Genomic DNA, 21,990 nt, shown 5'->3' with positions numbered 1-21,990 from the left:
TGCACTTCTCAGCACTGCTGAAATATCTTTAATAGGAGAGTACCAGTACTTATTAGGACCAAACAAGTCCTCTAAACAGTGAGTGGCTGCACTTCTCAGCACTGCTGAAATATCTTTAATGGGAGAATACCAGTACTTATAAGGACCAAACAAGTCCTCTAAACAGTGAGTACCTGCACTTCTCAGCACTGTTGAAATATCTTTAATGGGAGAATACCAGTACTTATTAGGACCAAACAAGTCCTCTAAACAGTGAGTGCCTGCACTTCTCAGCACTGCTGAAATATCTTTAATGGGAGAATATCAGTACTTATTATGACCAAACAAGTCCTCTAAACAGTGAGTGCCTGCACTTCTCAACACTTCTGAAATATCTTTAATAGGAGAGTACCAGTACTTACAAGGACCAAACAAGTCCTCTATACAGTGAGTGCCTGCACTTCTCAGCACTGCTGAAATATCTTTAATGGGAGAATACCAGTACTCATAAGGACCAAACAAGTCCTCTAAACAGTGAGTGCCTGCACTTCTCAGCACTGCTGAAATATCTTTAATGGGAGAATACCAGTACTTATAAGGACCAAACAAATCCTCTAAACAGTGAGTGCCTGCACTTCTCAGCACTGCTGAAATATCTTTAATGGGAGAATATCAGTACTTATAAGGACCAAACAAGTCCTCTAAACAGTGAGTGCCTGCACTTCTCAGCACTACTGAAATATCTTTAATAGGAGAGTACCAGTACTTATTATGACATAACAAGTCCTCTAAACAGTAAGTGCCTGCACTTCTCAGCACTGCTGAAATATCTTTAATAGGAGAGTACCAGTACTTATAAGGACCAAACAAGTCCTCTAAACAGTGATTGCCTGCACTTCTCAGCACTGCTGAAATATCTTTAATGGGAGAGTACCAGTACTTATAAGGACCAAACAAGTCCTCTAAACAGTGAGTGCCTGCCCTCAGGGCTCGTTCCGGGTACCATGCGGGTGGACGGCGTCCCCCCACTTATTGTACTGGGAGCTCAATAACTGGAGCAAATGGGGCCACACATTCACTCTTTGGCCTCTCTGGGGCGAGATTGGAGCTCATTCAGAACGCTGCTCACGCGTTGGATGCTCTGATGCAATCGCATCTAAGGGGTGAGCGAGGGGAGGCAATGAGTCTGATGGTGCAAACCACCTTTCATGTCGTCACTTCCTGTTATGATGTCAGCATCCCCCCACTTCTTTTTTAGGTCTCGTGCCTAGCGTTGTAGTGCGCAGCACTGCTCGCGCAGCGCGAGACGTCTTGTAAGGGGGTTCTGGAAGCTGAGCACACGCTCATGTGCGTGGTTTTGTTTTTGTCAGCTGCTATTGGCTTTAGCATGCGTCTTTGTGAAAAAGGCAGCACGCTATTGGTTAAAGGTGTGTTAATGCCCCAGCTTCTTTAGAAATGTAACTGCCCATTTCGCGGCGGTGTCTGTTACGCGCAGCAGACGTGTTTCTAATTAGCGCGTTCTCTTTGCTGCCGCGCTCCCTCGCCCCCGCTCCTCCGCTTCACCGCAACTAGCCCGGAGTCCGCTGACGTCATTGTTGTGCCGCGCTGAGATTGGTCTCAGCCTTTAGGGATTCCCACCTCGTCATTGCCGTGCTGCGCTGGGATTGGTCCCAGCCTCGAGGGTTTCCCCACGCTCGTTCCAGGAAGTCGAGCTGCGCCTGAGGCCAGGGAGCGTCCCGAAGATGAAATCGCCCAGACTACTGAGCCCCCGCCGCAGTGCACTATGGTAACCGGAGCTGCGTTTTTTTTTATATTGCACTTGTTTAATATCTGCAGGTTTGCTGTGTTTCATAGCGCTACGAAGAGGCTTTAATGTGGGATGTTGGCTCATGATGGTTCAGCTCTGGCAATCAACCCTCCCCCTTTTCTTCCTCTCCATCGGTATCAAGCTCGGGCAGAAATTGATATTTCCAGGCGGAAGTGCGTGATTGATGGGGCTGCTGGGAATAGAGTGTGAACCACGGTTCCCATGGCAGAAGGCGCTTTATAGCGCAGCAGTGGCACTCGGTCACGAGGAAGGCTAGAGTGCCCCCAAACTCATGTTTGTAGCAGTGCAGCAGGGTCTTCGAAGAAGTACAGATCACTTAAAAGTTGAAGTACATGGTTAGAACAATGGGGTCCAGCATTAGCAAACAGGAGAGGATGTGGTCCGTCGGCTGCGCTTCCGCCTCTGGTGCAGGAAACCAGGGTTCGAGCCTCGAGGTCGCGTCCACATCCTGTGATTCTGGGCAAATCACTTAAAGCGCTCCAATACCTTTGGGTCGAGTTTGCGCTATATAAATATGCAAAACAAAAAAAAAAGAAAAAGATCTGATCAAATTCTAGGGTATTGTCTTCACAGTATTCAGACAGAAGAGAAAGTTTCAAAGCAATGTTAGTCCAGAAGGTGTCGGTGACCCTGCCTTTGGATTAGAGGTGCCCACAGCAGCTCTAAGAGGTCTGTATCGAGGCCACGCTTTCAGACTGTCTACATAAGATCACCAGCGTACAATGATGATAAATCGAAATCATTAAAAAAAAAAGCATTTGCAATGCAATAGGTCTCGCTTTATTATAGTTTGAGCTATTAGCATTGCTAATAATAATGCAACACCAATAGCTCAAACATTCAGTAATGCGAGACCTATTGCATTGCAAATGCTTGTTTGGGACTTGTGCCCTGCCTGCCCTACATTAGGACTCCCAGGAAGCTGTTTGTTGTAGTCCTTTCTTTGTGTTCATCGCGTCCTGACTCTGCGGGTGACGTACCGCGCTGGCCGTAAGGCGTGCGTTCCATGTGACGTCGCGTCGTGGTCAGGGGTCATTCCTCTAAGTGCCTGGCGCCGGCCGGGCCGCCGGGCGGCAGAGTGCGCGTGCGCACCGCCACCCGGAAGTGAGCGCGCTGGAGAGTTTGACAGGCCCGGGTGTAGGCCGTGGGCGGGGAGAACAACTCGAGGAGAAGCGCCCGGGGGTACTCGGGAGGAGGCCGCGGAAAGGAGCCACCTACAGGAGGTGAGGGGCGGGCCAGGGGGGAGGCAGCTGGGCACACCCCCACCGGAGGGCTGGGGCTGTCACAGGTGTCACCGGAGCTCACCCTCGTGTCATAACACCCCTGCCCCCAATACCAGGCCCCCCCTCCTGTCAGCCCATGCCTGCCACCCACCCGTCACCCAGTGCCTGCAACCCACCCACCTATTACTCCATGCCTGCCTCTCATACCAGACCCCCACCCTCCTGTCAGCACATGCCTGCCCCCATCCCTGCCTCCCATAACAGTCCCTCACCCTCCTATCACCCCATGCCTGCCCCCCCACCCTCCTGTCAGCACATCCCTGCCCCCATCCCTGCCTCCCATAACAGTCCCTCACCCTCCTATCACCCCATGCCTGCCCCCCCACCCTCCTGTCAGCACATCCCTGCCCCCATCCCTGCCTCCCATACCAGTCCCCCACCCTCCTATCACCCCATGCCTGCCAACCACCCTCCTGTCACCCCTGCCTGCCTCCCACCCTCCTGTCACCCCACCATCTCATTCCTGTCCCCCACCCTAAGTGTGATCCCATGCCTGTTCCCCATCACAGGTATCAACAGACCCTTAGCTGACTCATCCCCATGCTTGTCCACCAGGAATAACCAGATCCTCAGCATATGTCCTAGGGCCCAATCCTATGCCTGCCTCCCATACCAAACACGCTCCCTCCTGTCACCCCATGCCTGGCCCCCCCACCGTCGTGTCACCCTACTCCTGCCTCCCACACCTGCCCCCTCCCTCTCATACCAGTCCCCCACCCTTAGTGTTATCCCATGCCTGTCCCCCATCACAGGTATCACCAAACCCTTAGCCGACCCCTCCCCGTGCCTGTCCACCAGGAATAACCAGACCCTCAGTATATGTCCAACAAAGTCATCCTATGTCTCTCACCATGTCCCGGTATCATCAGGCCATCAGCATATGTCCGAGGGCCCCAACGCATGCCAGCCTCCCATCACAGGTATCACCTGACCCTCAGCATATGTCTGAGGGCCTCATCCTATGCATGCCTCCGTCACAGCTATCGCCAGACCCTCAGCATATGTACGAGGGCCCCAACCTATGCCTGCCTCCCATCATCGGTATCACCAGACCTTCAGCGTAAATCCGAGAGCTTCTCCTATGCCTACCTCCATCAAAGGTATCACCAGACATTCCGCATATGCTCGAGGGCCCCATCCTATGCCTAATTCCCCCCATGTCCCGGTATCAACAGACCCTCAGCATATATCCGAGGGCCCTATCCTATGCTTGCCTCCCTCCAGATCCTTCCACCTGACTGATGCCGGCGTTACTTGTTCCAGACCCCTCAAGCTCATTCACTCTTGACACCCCCCGCCCCCCCAGTGAACTTCCTCAAAACAACGGACCCTTTACTCTGGGCGCCTTTCATCCGGTTCCTCCACAGTAACCCATGCACACCCTGCGCATTAACCGCTAGCCCCCGCCATGCGAGGAGCTCGCTCTTCATGTTCCTTGAATTCCCACAATGCTACCCAGCTCCAGCACATTGACTGTGCACTCTCTGAGTGGTTTCCATTGCGTACACCATTCAGCACTGTTTTGTCCTCAAAATTCGTACCTGGTCCTGATTATGGCCTAAACTGTATACAGGCCGAAACGCCGTCGACGTCTACAGTGCAATTCACGGCGCCTTCCTCGTGGTTCCCCAAAAAACTACCTCTATCCATAATGTATCAAATTTATGGGTTCCACTAAGAGATCATTGTATATATTATTGTTGTTTCTGCGCTGTATTTCCCGCTGTACATATTCCTTCACGTGTCACCAGCGCCGTTCACCTTTTCACGACCACCTGTGCACACCTTAGTACAGGTTACATGACATTCAATGTAACACAGTGCTTTTCTATCTGTTTACCTTGATCTTACAACTAAATATATGGAAAAAGAATTGCACCATTCAATGTTTCTTGATCTCTTATCTCCCTTCTTCCCCATTCACTGCAATTCATTTAGCTTTTCTTTGTAAATTGTCCACTAAATAATATCTGTGGAGACATTGTTGTATGCTATATGACACCAGACCCTCAGCATATTTCCAAGGGCCCCATCCTGTGCCTGCCTCACATCACAGGTATCACCAGACCCTCCGCATATGTCCATGGGCCTCATGCTATGCCAGTCTCCTATCACGGGTATCTCCAGACCCTCAGCATATGTTCAAAGGCCCTTTCCTATTCCTGCCTCAGATCACAGGTATCACCAGACCCTAAACATATGTCTGAGGAGGCCCCCGCCCTATGCCAGCCTCCCATCACAGGTATCACCAGACCCTCAGCATATGTCCAAGGGCCCCATCCTATGCCTGTGTCCCATCACAGGTATCTTCAGATCCTCAGTATATGTTCGAGGGTCCCAACCTATGCCTGTCTCTCATCTCTGGTATCACCAGACCCTCAGCATATGTCTAAGGTCCCCATCCTATGCCTGTCTCCCATTACCGGTATCACCAGACCCTATCATATGTCCAAGGGCCCCATCCTATACCTACCTCCCACCATGTTTAGGTATCACCGAACCCTCAGCATATGTTCGAGGGCCCCACCATCTTATGCTTGTCTCCCATGGCGGGTATCACCAGACCCTCAGCATATGTCCGAAGGCCCCATCCTCTACCTGGCCCCCATCACAGATATCACCAGACCTTCTGCATATGTCCGAGGGCCCCCTCATATGCCAGCCTCCCACCCACCGTGTCTCGGTATCAAGAGACCCTCAACATATATCCGAGGTCCCGATCTTATGCCAGCCCCCCATCGCAGGTATCTCCAGACCCTTCGCATATCTCTAACAACCCCATCATATGCTTGCCTCCCATCACAGGTATCACCAGACCCTCATCATATGTCCAAGGGCCTCATTCTATGCCTGCCTCCCATCAAAGGTATCACTAGACCATCAGCATATATCCAAGGCCCCATCCTGTGCCTGCCACCCATCACAGGTATCCCCAGACCCTCATCATATGTCCAGCAACCCCATCTTATGCCTGCCTCCCGTCACGGGTATCCCTAGACTCTCAGCATATGTCCAGCAACCCCATCACCAGAACTGCATATGTCCAAGGGCCCCATCATATGCCTGCCTGCCACCATGTCCCAATATCAACAGACCCTCAACATATATCTGAGGGCCCGATCTTATGCCAGCCTCACATCACAGGTATCACCAGACCCTCAGCATATGTCCAAGGGCCCCATCCTGTGCCTGCCTCCCATCACAGGTATCTCCAGACCCTCCGCAGATGTTCGAAGGCCCCATCCTATGCTTGCCTCCCACCATGTCTAGATATCACCAGACCCTCCGCAGATGTCCAAGGGCCTCATCCTATACCTGCATCCCACTATGTCTTGGTATAATCGGATCCTCAGTATATGTTCGAGGGCCCCATCCTGTGCCTTTATCCCATGACTGGTATCACCCGACCCTCAGCATATGTCCAGCAACCCCATCCTATGCCTGCCTCCCATCATTGGTATCCTTAGACTCCGCATATGTCCCAGGGCCCCACCCTATGTCTGCCTCCATCACCGGTATCACCAGATCTCAGCATATGTCCGAGGGCCCTGTCCTATGCCTGCCTCCAATCACAGCTATTGCTAGACCCTCAGCATATGTCCAAGGGCCCTGCTCTATGCCTGCCAACACACCATGTCCCAGTATCACCAGACCCTCAGCATATGTCCAAGGGCCCCATCCTGTGTCTGTCTCCCATCACAAGCAACACCAGACCCTGAACCCCGGCCTGTCCTCTGTCCCATCTCCTTCAGTGCCTACTTTCAACACAGCAGAGCTTTATGTTGGCCGCTCCATCCAGATCTCAGGCCTGGCAGTAAATAAAAATACATTGAAAGGGGTCACTATAGTAATGTCTTTAGCTCTATAGGCAAAAAACACTAATCAAGTGAACAACAAAAGCAGAAACCAATAATGTAATCCATGTTACCATTGCTGCTTACATTTGGCAAGGTTTTATTTCATCTTGCATTCCTTAAGTGGGTTTGCTGTTTCAACAACAGTAAGTGTTTGTAGTTTTCCTCGTGCAGGGTATTGATCTTGGATTCTACTTCATGCGGACTGAGTCATCTGTGTGTGTGTCTGTGAGTTCAGCTTGTGGGTGAGTGTTTATAAGGGCCCACAATTGAGAGCTCTGAATTTGAGACCGAAAGCAGTCTGAGTTTCTCACAATGTCTTGTCAGTGGGTCATGAAGAGGTTCAGAATAGATGCTCCTCCAGTCCTAGGGCTCACTCTAGATCTCGGAGCAGCGGTCATGTGTGCAAATTGTAATTGTGATTCTATGAGAAAGTGTGTGAAGGAGAGAGGTACAAAGCTGTCAAAATATCAACAGTGCGGAAGTAAAAGAAAATGCAGTGCATCCAGGTGAGTGGATGCGGTGTGTGTTTAGATCGGTGAAGTGAAGGAAATGCAAGGAAGTGGATGCAGGATAGGGTGGAATTAGGTGCTGAAGAAGAAAGATGATGCATGAGATGTGCAGATGGGGATTTCAGAAATGTGGGTAGAAATGGGGCAGATGTGTGTACTGGAGAGACTACAGATAGAAGCAGACTGACTGGGAGAACAGGAGTGTTTGAGACACTCTGAAGCCTACCATCCCTTCCACTGACCTCCTAATGTTTAATATTTAATGTACTCAGATTTTCAAACTGAAACTTTTTTTGATACTAATTGTTCACAAAAAAAATTACTCATTTATCTTCTACTGGTAACTGGCATTGGTAAAGTAAGTCAAAAAGTTTGGCTTGGCTTAGGTGCATGTCAGTTACTGTGTGATATGTCTTTGATTAAAACTCACAGATAGGCTCCAAAGTACCGGTCAGTGATATTATGGGAAACACAGGCTTTTACTTTACATTTTCTAAGCCCTCCTCTTAACTATATACGCCACACACTTTGCGGACGATTCCTAGTTATGTATCTTAGGTGACACCCCTTTTAGGGACCCCCACTTTTTCATCTCACTTAAAGCCCTGCATCACAGGTATCATCAGACTCTCCACCCATCCATGTCCCCCTCCTTGTCTGTTTATACGAGTTCTAGTAGAATCACTGAAATATACAGTTATCAGCAGATGCTCCACCCGGACATGTCCCCTTCCCGTCTGTGCATACGAGTTCTAGTATAATGACTGGAATATCCAGGTAACCACAGACTCCCCACCCGACCATGTCCCCTCCCCAACCGTGCATAAGAGTTCTACTAGAATGGCTGAAATATCCAGGTATTTACAGACTCACCCCCTGCCATGTCCCCTCCCCATCCGTGCATAAGAGTTCCTGTAGAATGGCTGAAATATCCAGGTATCTACAGACTTTCCACCCGGCCATATACCTTGCATATGAAATTTAGTAGAATGACTGACATATCCTGATTACTTTCCTAGACTGTTTTTCTGAGTGTTCCACTGACAATGTGAAATGTTAGGTGTAGGAGACTGGCTTAGTGTATGGTGCACACTTTTATTTAAGTGAAGCACCTGGCACTAATCCAGACAACCCTTATGGTGATTTTAGTGGTCTAGACATCCATAGAAAGCTCTCTAAGTGGTAGTTGTGGAGAGCAGCCTTCAGGCTTATCCAGAAGGAGTGTTAAGCAAATTGTTTTACCAGATCTAATCATGTAGTGTGGGTTAAACGAAAAAGAACCACACAGTGTATATATAAAAATGTCTATTTATTACACAACATTCATTAACTCATTGGTATATTCCTACCCGGAGATATCAACACAAATATACAACAATACTTCAATTGCAAAAGGTAAGTGGGCACAATACACAGTGGGCTCCATGGGGAGGCCAAACCATATACTAATAAAGTGGAATGTGCACTGCGACCGAAGTTGGGACTTGGACCAGGAGTCTCAAAAGAGCTGGGGACACAAGGAACCAAACAAGGTAAGTATCAAGGAACCCTATGGAGGCTGTGTGCAAAGTGGGAACCGCATACTCAATAGAAGTCAATGGGAAAGTCACGGTTGCAGTTTTGAATCTGAAGGACCCTTCCCATTGGACCCTGAAGAAACCCTGTGGAAGACAGAAGGTTGGATAGTCACCCTACCCGTGGATACCCCAGGAACCAGGATACCTACAGCAGGGAAGCTGGGTGCGAAGTGAAATCGGAAACCGCTGTAGACCACAATGGAGGACTTCAGTAAAGATGCTGCTGGCAAAGACGGTGAAAGAGTCTGGTGAAATCCAAGGGTGGATTCTTGAAGAATAGAAACTGCAAGCATAGGGGACAGAGTCTATGCCACTCGGAGGTGACCAGGAGGCACGAAAGAGCAATGCCCACCGATGTCGGGAGGTGCAGGAGTGATGGCAGTGACCTAGTCACTGCAGCTGTGAGGACCAGGCGACACTAAGGAAGACAAGGAGCCGTGCACGAGCTGTCCCACATCGTAAGTCGAGAACCAGGGGGTCGGTGTCCGGTGGGAGCACCAACAAGGCAGATGCAACAGGTGTGGAAAGTGAAGGAGCAACGTTGGAACCAGAAAGGTCCAAGGGGCTCATCACAAGCAGGAGAGTCAGAGCAGGCTCAGAGCAAGCAGGGGAGCCCGATGAAGCAGGAGAACACCCCAGAGAGGACCCACAGGCCGAAGGCACAGGAGTCCCAAGAGGATGCAGTGTGGATGATGATCTTGGCAGGAAGAGATGCTGGAGCTTCTTGTAGCCCAAAGAACTCTGGAGTGCTGAGCCAACAAGCCTTGGCAACGGCAAGTTAACTGAGTGCACAGGGTTTTAGTCCCAGCAGTTCCGACGAGGGATACTGGCCTCAAACTTGCTGAGAGGACAGGTCAGGCCTCGAGGTAGTTGGAGAACCACCACCTGTGTTGCTGAGCCTTTCGAAGTCGCGGGACGGCCAGAGAAACAGACCGGCCAGCTTTGTTGTGGTGCCTGCAGATGCAGGGAAGTGACTCCTTCACTCCAAGGAAGATTACTTCGGGTTTCCTTGATGCCCACAGGTCTGTTGAAGAACCTGGAAGAAGCACAGACACAGATGACGAAAAAGACGTGCAGAACAGTGAGACCAGGAGCAGCAGGCACCATCCTTGATGCAATCTCGGCTCCAGTCGAAGTCCTGCGAAGTCCAAGTGTCCAGACTGTCGTAGAGTGACGTAGTTTCAGGCTTGAATCTCGTCCCACGACGAATCTGAGGACCCACCCACAAGTAAGCCCTTTTATACCCTATGAAAGGGATTAAGACGACTAGATGATCCCTCCCAGTAGAGGGGCTGAACAAAGGGGAGCATACTCCCATGTCCTTTGTCCAGTTTTGCCTCAGAGTGGTGAGCCAAAGGTTCCCTGAACTGACTCAAACCGGAGTATGCAAGGAGGACACCAAATGTGCCCTAAAAATTAGTCTGGTGGTGCTGGCAAGCTCCCCCACCCCAGTCCAATACACTAAGTCCTGCATGGGAGGTGGTCACACCTCCCAGTGACAGGAAACCTATTGTTCTACCTTCCCCTGCTCAAGCTTAGCTCATCAGCAGGAGGGCAGAATTGTGTCTGAGGTTGGCAGCAGCACTAGCTTGCTGGCAGACCCACAGAAGCCCCCCAGTGCATGGAATCATACCTCCAGCACTGGTAATGGTGTTGGGGTATAATTCCAACATGTTTGATACTAAACATGCCCAGGTTCGGCACAGCCATTATATAGTTAGCCATTAGTAATTACGGATGGCCACTGTGTGCTTCAAAATGGCTGATCGCACTTACAAAGCCTGGAGAATCGACTCCTGGTGCTTGTAGGGGTTGCCCTGCTCATGCAGGGGCACCCACACACTTATAACACATAACACTGCCTTCAGGACTGAAAGGCCTGCCTTGGGGGTGACTTTTGGGTTCTAAGTGCAGTTACCTCAGATATAAGAAAACTTATATCAGTTATAAGTGGTGTTAACACCAGCTTACACAGGCGCAACGGCAGGCCTGTAGTCACAGTTTGAGTGTGGTCTCATGGGTGGCACAATACATGCTACAGCCCATGGGAAGCCCCTGGTATACATATGCGGTGAGTACCTTAGTAACGTGTACTAGGGACTTATAGGGGTACCCCAGTAGCCAATTGTGGAGGTACCAAAGTCAATTTAGGGAGGAAGCACAGAGGCTGGGGTCTTTATTTGCAGGATCTTAGACAGACCAGTCAAAAAAACATACTGACACCAGCGAAAAGTGGGGGTGACTATGAAATCTGATCCCACTTTCCTATAGTCCAGTAGTTTAGTTATTCCATTGGTGAAAGGAAGTGACCTGTCCGTGTAACATCCCACCTTTTAAAAGTGCCATTATCTTCTCTGTCCTCCACACCTTTCGACTTTCCAGTTTACTTTATGCAACACAAACTACTCAAATTGTAATCAAATTAGTCTCTATTGTGAGACCCAATCTCACACTGACCTTTTCCAGAGTGGGGAAGAATGGCAGGGTGAGATAAAGGAGCGGTGATGGCAGAGTGAGATAAAGGAGCGGTGATGGCAGAGTGAGATAAAGGAGCGGTGATGGCAGAGTGAGATAAAGGAGCGGTGATGGCAGGGTGAGATAAAGGAGCGGTGATGGCAGGGTGAGATAAGGTAATGGCAGGGTGAGATAAAGGGGCGGTGATGGCAGCGTGAGATAAAGGGGCGGTGATGGCAGAGTGAGATAAAGGGGCGGTGATGGCAGAGTGAGATAAAGGGGCGGTGATGGCAGAGTGAGATAAAGGGGCGGTGATGGCAGAGTGAGATAAAGGAGCGGTGATGGCAGAGTGAGATAAAGGAGCAGTGATGGCAGAGTGAGATAAAGGAGCGGTGATGGCAGGGTGAGATAAAGGAGCGGTGATGGCAAGGTGAGCTAAAGGAGCAGGGACGCCAGGGTGAGATGGAGTGACGAGGCCAAGGTGAGATGAAGGAGCGGCAAGGGTAGGATGAGATGAAGGAGCGGTGAGGGTAGGGTGAAATGAAGGAGCAGCAAGGGCGGCGTGATGTAAAGGAGCAGCGAGGGGGGGAGATGTAAAGGAGCAGTGAGGGGTACAGATGTAAAGGAGCAGTGAGGGGTACAGATGTAAAGGAGCAGCGAGGGGGAGATGTAAAGGAGCAGCGAGGGGGGAGATGTAAAGGAGCAGCGAGGGGGGAGATGTAAAGGAGCAGCGAGGGGGGAGATGTAAAGGAGCAGCGAGGGGGGAGATGTAAAGGAGCAGCGAGGGGAAGAGATGTAAAGGAGCAGCGAGGGCGGGGAGATGTAAAGGAGCAGCGAGGGCGGGGAGATGTAAAGGAGCAGCGAGGGCGGGGAGATGTAAAGGAGCAGCGAGGACGGGGAGGGGAGATGTAACTGAGCGGCGGGGAGGGGAGATGTAATTGAGCGGCGGGGAGGGGAGATGTAACTGAGCGGCGGGGAGGGGAGATGTAACTGAGCGGCGGGGAGGGGAGATGTAACTGAGTGGCGGAGAGGGGAGATGTAAAGGAGCGGGGAGGGCTGGGAGATGTAAAGGAGCGGGCAGGGCGGGGAGATGTAAAGGGGCGGGGAGATGTAAAGGAGTGGGGAGATGTAAAGGAGTAGGGAGGGCGGGGAGATGTAAAGGGGCGGGGAGATGTAAAGGAGTGGGGAGCACGGGGAGATTTGAAGGAGTGGTGAGGGCGGGGGGAGATGTAAAGGAGCGGTGAGGGTAGGGTGAGGTGAAGGAGCGGCGAGGGTAGGGTAGGGTAAGGTTAAGCAGTGGTAAGGCTCTGATAAATTAACCTAATGAGATTTTGGAAAACACAATATGGGTCCACATGGAATTGTCTTGTAGGTAGCATTCCCCCTGTAAACCTGCTAGAAACAGACACACGGTCCATAATACAAAATGCTGCAGAAAAATAACTAAGCGCAGTCTCTTGAGGAGCAGCATTAGTCTGGGCCTGCAAGGACACCTCAGTAAGCATCAAGAAGACTGCAGATAAAGGAGCAGCAGAACGTCTGTTACCACTCACCTCCTCAAGTGCTGCATCCCGTTCATCAACAACAAAAGATTCAACTATGAGTCAGAGTCCAAACCCTATGCCTTTTTCACCATTGAAATGATATTTCCCAGTTTAGTGCTACATTACTTTCAATTCCAGGATTCTTGAAACAATTCCAGGGACTTCTTAACTGTCTTTAATAGTTAGGGACTGATCTGTTCAAATATTCGACAAACGTGCATGCCTTATATCGAATTTAGCTATCTCAGAACTCTGTGTGCACAGAATATCAAACTTTTGTTTGAATACATTACGAGCTGGTCTGCTGGCTGATGCCCAACATTGTGCCCTTGGCCTTCTTTCTGTGCTCTTTGAAAAAAGTAACAAACCATAGGCAGATGTCTAAGAAGGAAAGAAGGCCCATTTATGGCGACCGTGTCTCTAACCTGCTTGCACAGGGCTTGATGAAAGGCGAAGAGCCATATGTGATGCAAGGCATTGCTCTGCAGACATGGAGCGAAACTATGGACCCTGTGTCTCTAGGATACTTTATTTCCATCCTAGTTTTCATGAGCTGGCGCAGTGCATGTGGGTTTTGTTAAGAACTCACTCGATTATCACACTTAAAATCAAACAATGACCTGCTGGAACGTGTGTCCTTGTTACGTGAATTTGTATAGTAACCATAGGCACATGTTTAAATAAATGTCTGCTTTAATATCAGTCACACAAAACATGATTGGAGCAATTTGTGCAGCTAGTGTAATGGCTCTGAGAAGCATTCCACCCCATCGTTTTTTACCCACGGACCCACTCCAGACAAAGGCCTGCCTTATGTAGATCATTACTGGACCCCACTTATGGGAACTCCTGCTGAGCTGCCAGGTCTCCCTTAGTGATTGCCAGTGGGTAGACACTTTCAAGCATCCATCACATCAGTTTTTGTCATTGGCCTGCTTTAATAATTTGGTGAGTAAGAGTCCTGGGTTGTGTCGCAATTGTTCACTATGTTTCACTTTTAGTTTTACAACAGCCTAACTAGTTCATGCAGTAGTCGCTGGTATCTGTTTAAAGTGCTATGCCGCCCTTCACAAGAAGGCTTGAAGCACTTCCCTGTGCCCATGCAACCACAGGCAGCCGAAATTAGAGGTAGAAGACATACCAAAACTTCACACTCCATGCTTCCAACTGGTTAGTGCCCCTCAGTTTTGAGAAACCAAGAGATTGCAAGGCTGAATCCACACACCTGGAAGGTACTCGTTCAGGGGACCCTGAGCTTGCCTTCTAAAATGCATCCCAAGAGGAGAGGGTCCAAGCTGAATGACGCCTGCGATGCGCCTCTTCTGGAGCAGGGGAGGCTTGCAATGGAGACTTTGTGGGATAAAAGACTGGTTAAGGTGATAACGGGTATGCCCACGTTAGTTTAGGACTAATAATACTATGCAAATTCCAATAAGGGGCTAATGTTCCTGGAAAGGATAAAGAGGGTGGCACGGTCTCTCTAAATGTAGCGAGTACCTGGGTCATAGTACTGAATAGGGACAGTCAGTGGGACTGTTTATGGTGCCCTCACACATCCCCTAGGGGATGTCCTGCTTCATCATAGGGTGGTGCTCCTCGTTCGACTGACTCTGCAATGCCCTACGGGTCCTCCGAAGGGTCACTTTGTCAGATATCTTTTAAGCGGTTGCTGTATGATGAGTGCGGCTCACCTGCACCTGAAGCATGACCTCCCCAAGGGGATGTGTGAGGGCACCATAAACCATCCCACTGACTGTTCCTATTCAGTACTCTGACCCAGGCAGTCTCCACCTTTTGAGAGACCGTGCCTCCCTCTCTATCCTTTCAGGAACATTAGCCCCTTGTTTGAATTTGGATTCTATCTAGGAGCACAGGCCACTGGACCTCACAATCCGGCTCCCTATCCCCCCGGACTCCTTCCTTGTTAGCAAGGGGTCCTTCTTGATACATAGTAATACTATGACCAGGTATCTGGTCAGTAAAGGGTGTGCTGTGGCTCTGGAGATGCCTCTCATGTTTTTTTTTCAAGTCTGAAATGGACTGTGACAGAGGTCCCGGTCTCAGGCCAGCTCTGATCCAAGATTGGAGCTAGTGAAGAGAATGATCTGTCTTGGTGTGTGTTTGGTCTAGCTAGTCATGGGGACTGCTCTCACCTGTGAATTGGCGGTCAAGATTGTTTTGGGCAGCATCGAGTCTGTGATAAAGGAGTTGGTAGTGTCTGCAGTGCTGGTCATTCCTATGATTAAGTGCTAGGCCTGTAATTGAGGGGCGATTGGTCAGGAGTGTAATAGCTGGGGTGGTGATGAGGCTGGAGCTACCCAAACCTGTATTGAGAGGCGTGGGTGAGGATCTGGGGATCTCTGTGATGCCAGGCAGGCGTAGTTGCATGGTCACATTGGGTTGAGCGTTCTTCCTGTTTTGCATTCAGTGCTCGTATGCCTTTGAGGTTGTCCCGGTCTGCAGGGTCTGGTGGTTAATTCGAAAAATGGGGGACTTTTCCCTTGAGGTTTTTCTATGCTTGAGTTTTTTTGTTTTCTTTTTTACTCAATCTTTCTTCTGATAGACACGTAGGACTTCGACATTAGCGCTGCTTGATTGTGGATTATCTCGGACCATTAGTGATCTTGCGTTTATTGTGTACTTTCTTCATTGTTTTGTGATTTTATATGGAGTCCGTTTGCATCATCACAGCTGTTCAGTGATTTTTTTGGTTTGTATTTTTTTGGCGATTCTTTTCTCTCGGGGTGATATTTTATTTACTCCATTGTTCGGTTGGTGCTTCACTTGTGCATGCATTCACCATGGTTTGTAGTGGGATCTCTTTTCACTTCATGGTTTTAGCATGGGAGTCACTGGATGTGTTAGCTTCCTTATCTAAGATCAATATTTTACCACATCGGCACAGTATTCAATATGTTTTCGGCATATTATCCATTTATTTAAAAATCGGGTTGGCCCTTTTGCTCAAACATACAGTGCTGAAGATTGTCTCGTCTTTAAAATACTTTAGAGACCGAAACGTCCATACACATTCCGCATCTTCCTTTGGACATAACTAAGTGCCAACTTGACAACAGTTCATTCAATTCATGGAAAATTATGGATATAACTGTGCTTGAGCGGAGTAGCAGGTATGTGCCCGAGCATTGTGCACATAATTGTTATTTTTCTGCTGGACATACATGCGTATATGCTGCAACTGAACCTCTTATGCTCCGAGTATTGAATTAACATTATGTCTGTGACTAAAACTATTTGTTCTTGTATACAGTCCACTTCTTAATCCATTTACCTACATGTGATTGTTTATTTACCCTGCAATTATTGCTACATTGAGGCTTGATGTTTTATCTCCTTCCTCCTCAGATTCGTTCGAACAACTGCCCCACCTAAGTTGATAGGCAGTTCCTTTGGGTGCAACTGTTTATACTGTTAGTATCTCATATTCTGTTAGTAGGTAGGACTGTTGGTATGGTAGGCTTTTAGGCTCTCTGTCTCCAGTGCGGGGACATGCCTTTGGTCATAACCATACCCTTTATAAATTTGGTTGTCAGGGGTGTAGAATTTAATAAAATATCTACTTGTCCATGGGGCAGGTTGCTTCATAAATCTACTTGTCCTGTAACAAAATCCACTTGTCACATTTGTGCCATGTACTGTGGTGACAAATTACGGCAGCAGTCTCATTATAGAAGAGTTCTGATATTCCATCTCTAATTATGCCAGGGCTCGTACCATAGTAGGGTTTGAATACCTGCAATTCCCTTACGTTGCTACGTTTCTGCAGGTCTACATACTGGGGCTGAAGGTAGTGGTAAGCAATAGTTCAAGGGTTGGAATGCCCTTTTGACTCTGTGCAAACTTACTAACTTGCATGTTTTAAGGGTTTTCACCAACTTTTTTCTAATAGTTTCCCATACTGAAAAAGGTTGGAAATTTACTCCTGACAGTGGCAGACGTAAAACCTTTTCCAGAGTTAGGAAAAAAGTGGTTGGAGGAAAAGTGTACTTGAAACATTCAGATTTTCACATGAGCAGATCTGCACATGAACATTTGCTCATGCTAAAATGCAGTTCAAAAATATTTTTTAGGAGTACTATTTCTTGGCCTACTTCTGTAAATTCTTGTGAATTCACGGAAACTGTATATATGCACTTAATGCAAGGATATATACCATGGATGCACTTTTGAGACTCTTTAATTGGGCCTTTAATTAGTCCTTGCATTAACCATGACCTTTGTGTTTAATAAAATTCTCTCTATCTCTCCTTCTCCCTCCACCGTGTGTCACAGTATTCTGTTCTTTTACAAGGAGCATATTAGCACACAAAGTCGTTTTGTTAAGTGCCTGGAAGTGCTGGGGCAATGGGTGCTTTTTAAAAAAATTCTTTTATAGACCAAAAACTATTTTTGCTTTTGCCAATGCTAGTTAGAATGGTGAGGGCCCAGCAGCTCCCACACCGATAAGGTTTTACAAACACCATGCCTAAACAAGTCACACATTGACAAAACCAAAAGGCTGACCACAACTTTCAAACCTACTGGCTTTGCCAATGCTTGTTTATTTTTGTTTCCCATAATCATGTTTCAACTGGTTACACTGATTTTCCATTATGAATATTTTGGGGAAATACAAGCATACATCAACATGTTACTAAATGATGCTGCAAAGATATGGCACCTAAAATCTTACAGTAGTTTTGTAAAATGTTTTTTTTTCCTACTTTTTTTGTGAACATTTTATTTTAAAAGCAAAGAACCATCACTCTTGCTTTCAAGCTTCTGCAAATATTTGCATATAAACAGAGAGCATTCTGGGAGCATTATACATAGCCTCCTATTACTACACTTTGGAAACCTGTGTACACCTTCATACTGGAGCCGCCGTCAGTAGTGAAGGCCGAGCTTACGGCATTTACTTTTAATGCTCACCCTAATAATAAATGCTTTGCATTAATGAACCATAAATACAAGTTTGAACAGCATTAACCCATGGACACGCATATTACCTTAACTGTAGACAATGCCCTTCCCTATTCCATAACGTGGCTCTGTAAACTGGCAGCCAAAGGGTTTGTGCTGCAGGGGGTTGGGCCTACTTGTCCCATACACATGAAAACGTGTTGCCCTTGACCCCAAACAATATGTCCAGGACGTCGGGCTATAGGAATTCCACATCCCTGGGTGTTATTATTATTAGTCCATACCCAAGCTCTCAAGGGGTTATTGGGCTGCCTTTTGTTAGAACTACATGTTTCTGTACCCAAGCCCTCAGAGGTTATTTGGGTGCCCTTTGTTAGTACTACGAGTTTCTGTACCCAAGCTCTCAAGGGGCCTTTGGGATGCCCTTTGTTAGCGATACAAGTTTCTGCGCCCAAATTCTCAAGGGGTCAATAGGCTGCCCTTTGTTAGTACTACAGGTTTCTGTACCCAAGCTCTCAAGCGGTAATTGGGCTGTCCTTTGTTAGTACTATGAGTTTCTGTGTCCAAGCTCTCAAGGGGTTATTGGGTTTCCCTTTGTTAATACGGCGAGTTCCTGTTCCAAAGCTCTGAAGGAGGCTATGGGTTGCCCTTTGTTAATACTATGATTTTATGTACCAAAGCTCTTTAAGTGGTTATTAATTAGGCTGCTCTGTATTAGTACTACAAGCTTCTGTACCCAAGCTCTCATGGTATCAATGGGCTGTTCTTTGTTAATACTATGATTTTCAGTACCAAGGCTCTCAAGGGGTCATTGGGCTGCCCTTTGTTAGTACTATTAGTTTCTGTACCCAAGCCCTCAAGAGGTCGTTAAGCTGTCCTTATGTAGTATTACGAGTTTCTGTACCCAAGCTCTCAAGGTGTTACGGAGCTGCCCTTTGTTAATACTGCAAGTTTCTGTACCCAAACTGTCAAGGGGTTATTGGGCCGCCCGTTGTTGGTACTACAGATTTCTGTACCCAAGCCCTCAAAGGGGGATTGGCCTGCCGTTTGTTAATACTCAGATTTTCTGTACCAAAGCCTACAAGGGGTCATTGAGCTTCCCTTTGTTAGTATTACGAGTTCCTGTTGTGGCATTGGTTCACTTGAGAAAGTTGGAGCATCACTTAACAAACTGTTGCCATTGGAACATCTTTTTTGTTGATGGGCCATGTATTCCCTGAACCTATATTTACATTGGCAACATGAATCCCGTTTTATTCTGATACATCATTCTATCAGGACAGCTGTCCCTTTTTTTACGATCAGCGATGCTGTAAGGCTGATATTCTTCACCACCACTTGATAATGGTGAGAGCCGTTTACACTCGCTTGTGAGTGATTTAGTGGTCACTTTAAATCTGTTTTCTGTGTCCTTCTTTGACTCCTTAGAAACTCCTATCACAGGGCAAATGTGTCACAACGGACGATGTTCACCATATAGCACCACAGGCAAAATGAATATATATGTCTATGGTCCTTGCTGCTTTGTGGGAAACATAGACTTTTCACAACATTTTCTATTTCACTTGTTGAGCAATTTTTTTAAAATTTTGCTTTGCAGGGTGTTAAGTTATAGTTTAGAATTGTCATTTGTCCCTTAAATGGTGGCAGCCGAGCTGTTTTGAAACGCTGCATTTCACGTATCTAAACATATGGGGCCAAGTGATTGTATCAGACTTCATCCGAGGGTCGTTTACACAGGTTCCACTTCATTTGGTTAGAATACCACATACATACAGATTGTCTTGCCTCAGTTGCTAGCCAGCTCAGTTCATGCTATATAAACACCATACAGTGGGTAGGATTTTTACTAATTATCCATCTTTGATAAAGCTTTCCTTTTGACTTTGTCTGATCACAGGGCAGTCTTTTTTAACCTCGCGGTCCCAGCTAGAAAGTCCTGTTCTTCTAAATCTCAGAATATCATTAAAGTTCACCCCATGCGTAAAATTGATACATCTGAGCTAGACGCAGACTAAAAACGCATAGCCCAGAATTGGATACCAATATTGAAGATGCTATCTTCAATTATACTAATTGGATAGTTTCTGCAGTTTTCAGGATTAGCCCCAGAAAAGCCGATAAAAAGTTACAGAAAAAATATATCTGCCACGTGATATTCTCCTTCGCTAAGAAATCTCAAACAGAAATGTAGGGCCCAAAAACAGAGGTGGAGGAGGGAGTAAAGCATTGAAGAGAAAAAAAAAATGTAGTCCTTGGCGAGTGCAAAGCACTAATCGTGTTATAAAAACCAAAATGTTTTACAGTAAAAATAAAAACCTTCATCCCTGATCAAGTGTTCTGCAACAGATTGGCAGAATTTTTCCAATCAAAGATAAATAGCGTTTATGATGAGTTCTCCCGTAATTAAAATGGTAATAGCCTGGGCGTCTTCTCGTATGCCCTTATTTTATTTCCAGGGTGGCACGATAATACTAATGGCACCCAAAATACTCTTGAGAATTTCACTCCATTAACTGAGGATAGACTAAAGGAATTCTTGGATACCATTAAATCAGGCTCCCCGACAGACCCCTATTCTCCTTTCGTGCTGCAGTTGGTTTGTAGTACGATCTCTGAACGGCTTACCAAACTGCTGAACAGCATCCTGGCCACCGGTTTATTTCCAGTAGCATGGAAAAAGGCTTCGATGCATTCCATTGTTTAAAAAAAAAAACTCTCACTCTACTCAGGTGATACTAAACTTTATTGGCCCATTTCAAGACTGCCTTTGCCTGCCAAAACTTTAGAAAAGACCATTAGTGAAGAACTGACTACTTTTGTTTTATTCTAAAAGTGTTTTGGACCCCTGTCAATATGGATTTAGACTGCAGCACTCTACAGAATCTGTCTTAGTTGTCGCTACTGAAGAGATTTGAATGCTGGTAGATGGCGGAAGGAGGCCCGTTCTGATCCCGCTCGACCTCTCTGCCGTGTTTGACACAGTAAATCATTTGGTGCTTGTCAGCCTGGCTAGTGAGGATCGGGGTTAGAGTCGCGGACCTCACCATCCTTTGTTCTTTTTTATCCAACAGAGAGCAGACTGACGCTTTTGTGGAGTTCTTATTAGATTTGTTCTCGGGTGCCACAGGGTTCATCTTTATCCCTTACACTTTTCAACATCGCTGTCACCCCTCGGTGTAACTTACTGGATCACACAGTTTCTCTGTAGTTTTGAACCCTGATGACACATAAATAGCAGTGTCCATTTCATCTGATTTCGACGTAACAGTCAACAAATTAAAAAAATTGTTTAGTTCACATTGCAGTCTGGATGCAGGAAAACAGAGGTGATCCTCTTTCTGGAATACCTCACGGTGGATTTATAATCTCGTCCCACTTCCATCTTCAGTTTGGAAAGTGAAGAACCTAGGGGCTCTGTTTGATGCACAGCTCTGCTTCTCCGACCAAATTAATCACATCATCTCTTCTTGCTTCCATCTTTTTAGAGTATTAAAAAAAGTTTTTCCTTTTATTCACCTGACATGCAAAAATGGTCATTGTAGCCGTGGTTCTCATTAAAATTGACTATTGCAATGCATTATATGTCTTCTAAAAATACCCACATTCTGTTTTGTATCAAATAACATTTCTAGCCCTTTTTTGTTGTTGTAGAGTTGTATATAGCGCGAACTAGACCCGAGACATCGGGTATTTGAACGCTTTACAGGAGCACCAGTTTGGTTACATGAGGACACCTTCATTAAGTCTCTCCTACGCAGCGCGCATGCGTTGCATAGGAAGACCTTTAGCAATCGATTCAGTTTGTGTCCCAAAAACGTGCATGCGTTGCATTGCTTTTAATGGCAACACATGCACGTTTGGCGATTCCCATGAGGGAGCGAACTTTAAAACCATCTGGTTGCAATTAACAAATGGTTCCTGCTCGCTCCCGCAAGGGAAACCGGCCCAGGCTCCCTCCTCTATCCTCTCCCCCTGCTGCCTCCTCCTCTCCTGCCAAACATGTTTTTTTCCAGCACGAGGCGTGTGCACTTGT

At 47.3% G+C, this 21,990-nt stretch overlaps 1 protein-coding gene across 1 annotated transcript in view; it reads left to right on the top strand.

Annotated features, from left to right (window-relative positions):
• Positions 1-2,891: 2,891 nt before the first annotated feature.
• The window catches only part of LOC146813655 (cullin-9-like), a 570,887-nt gene continuing 551,788 nt past the window's right edge, over positions 2,892-21,990 (top strand). Inside the window, exon 1 of the mRNA XM_085610143.1 lies at positions 2,892-3,030. The gene's annotated coding sequence lies outside the window, so the exon portion shown is untranslated. The remainder of the gene's footprint in view (positions 3,031-21,990) is intronic.

This window comes from Triturus cristatus, chromosome 6, assembly GCF_964204655.1.
Source record: "Triturus cristatus chromosome 6, aTriCri1.1, whole genome shotgun sequence".
Lineage (NCBI taxonomy): Eukaryota > Metazoa > Chordata > Amphibia > Caudata > Salamandridae > Triturus > Triturus cristatus.
Note: the sequence above shows the minus strand (reverse complement) of the source record. Positions and strands in the feature narration are given on the sequence as shown.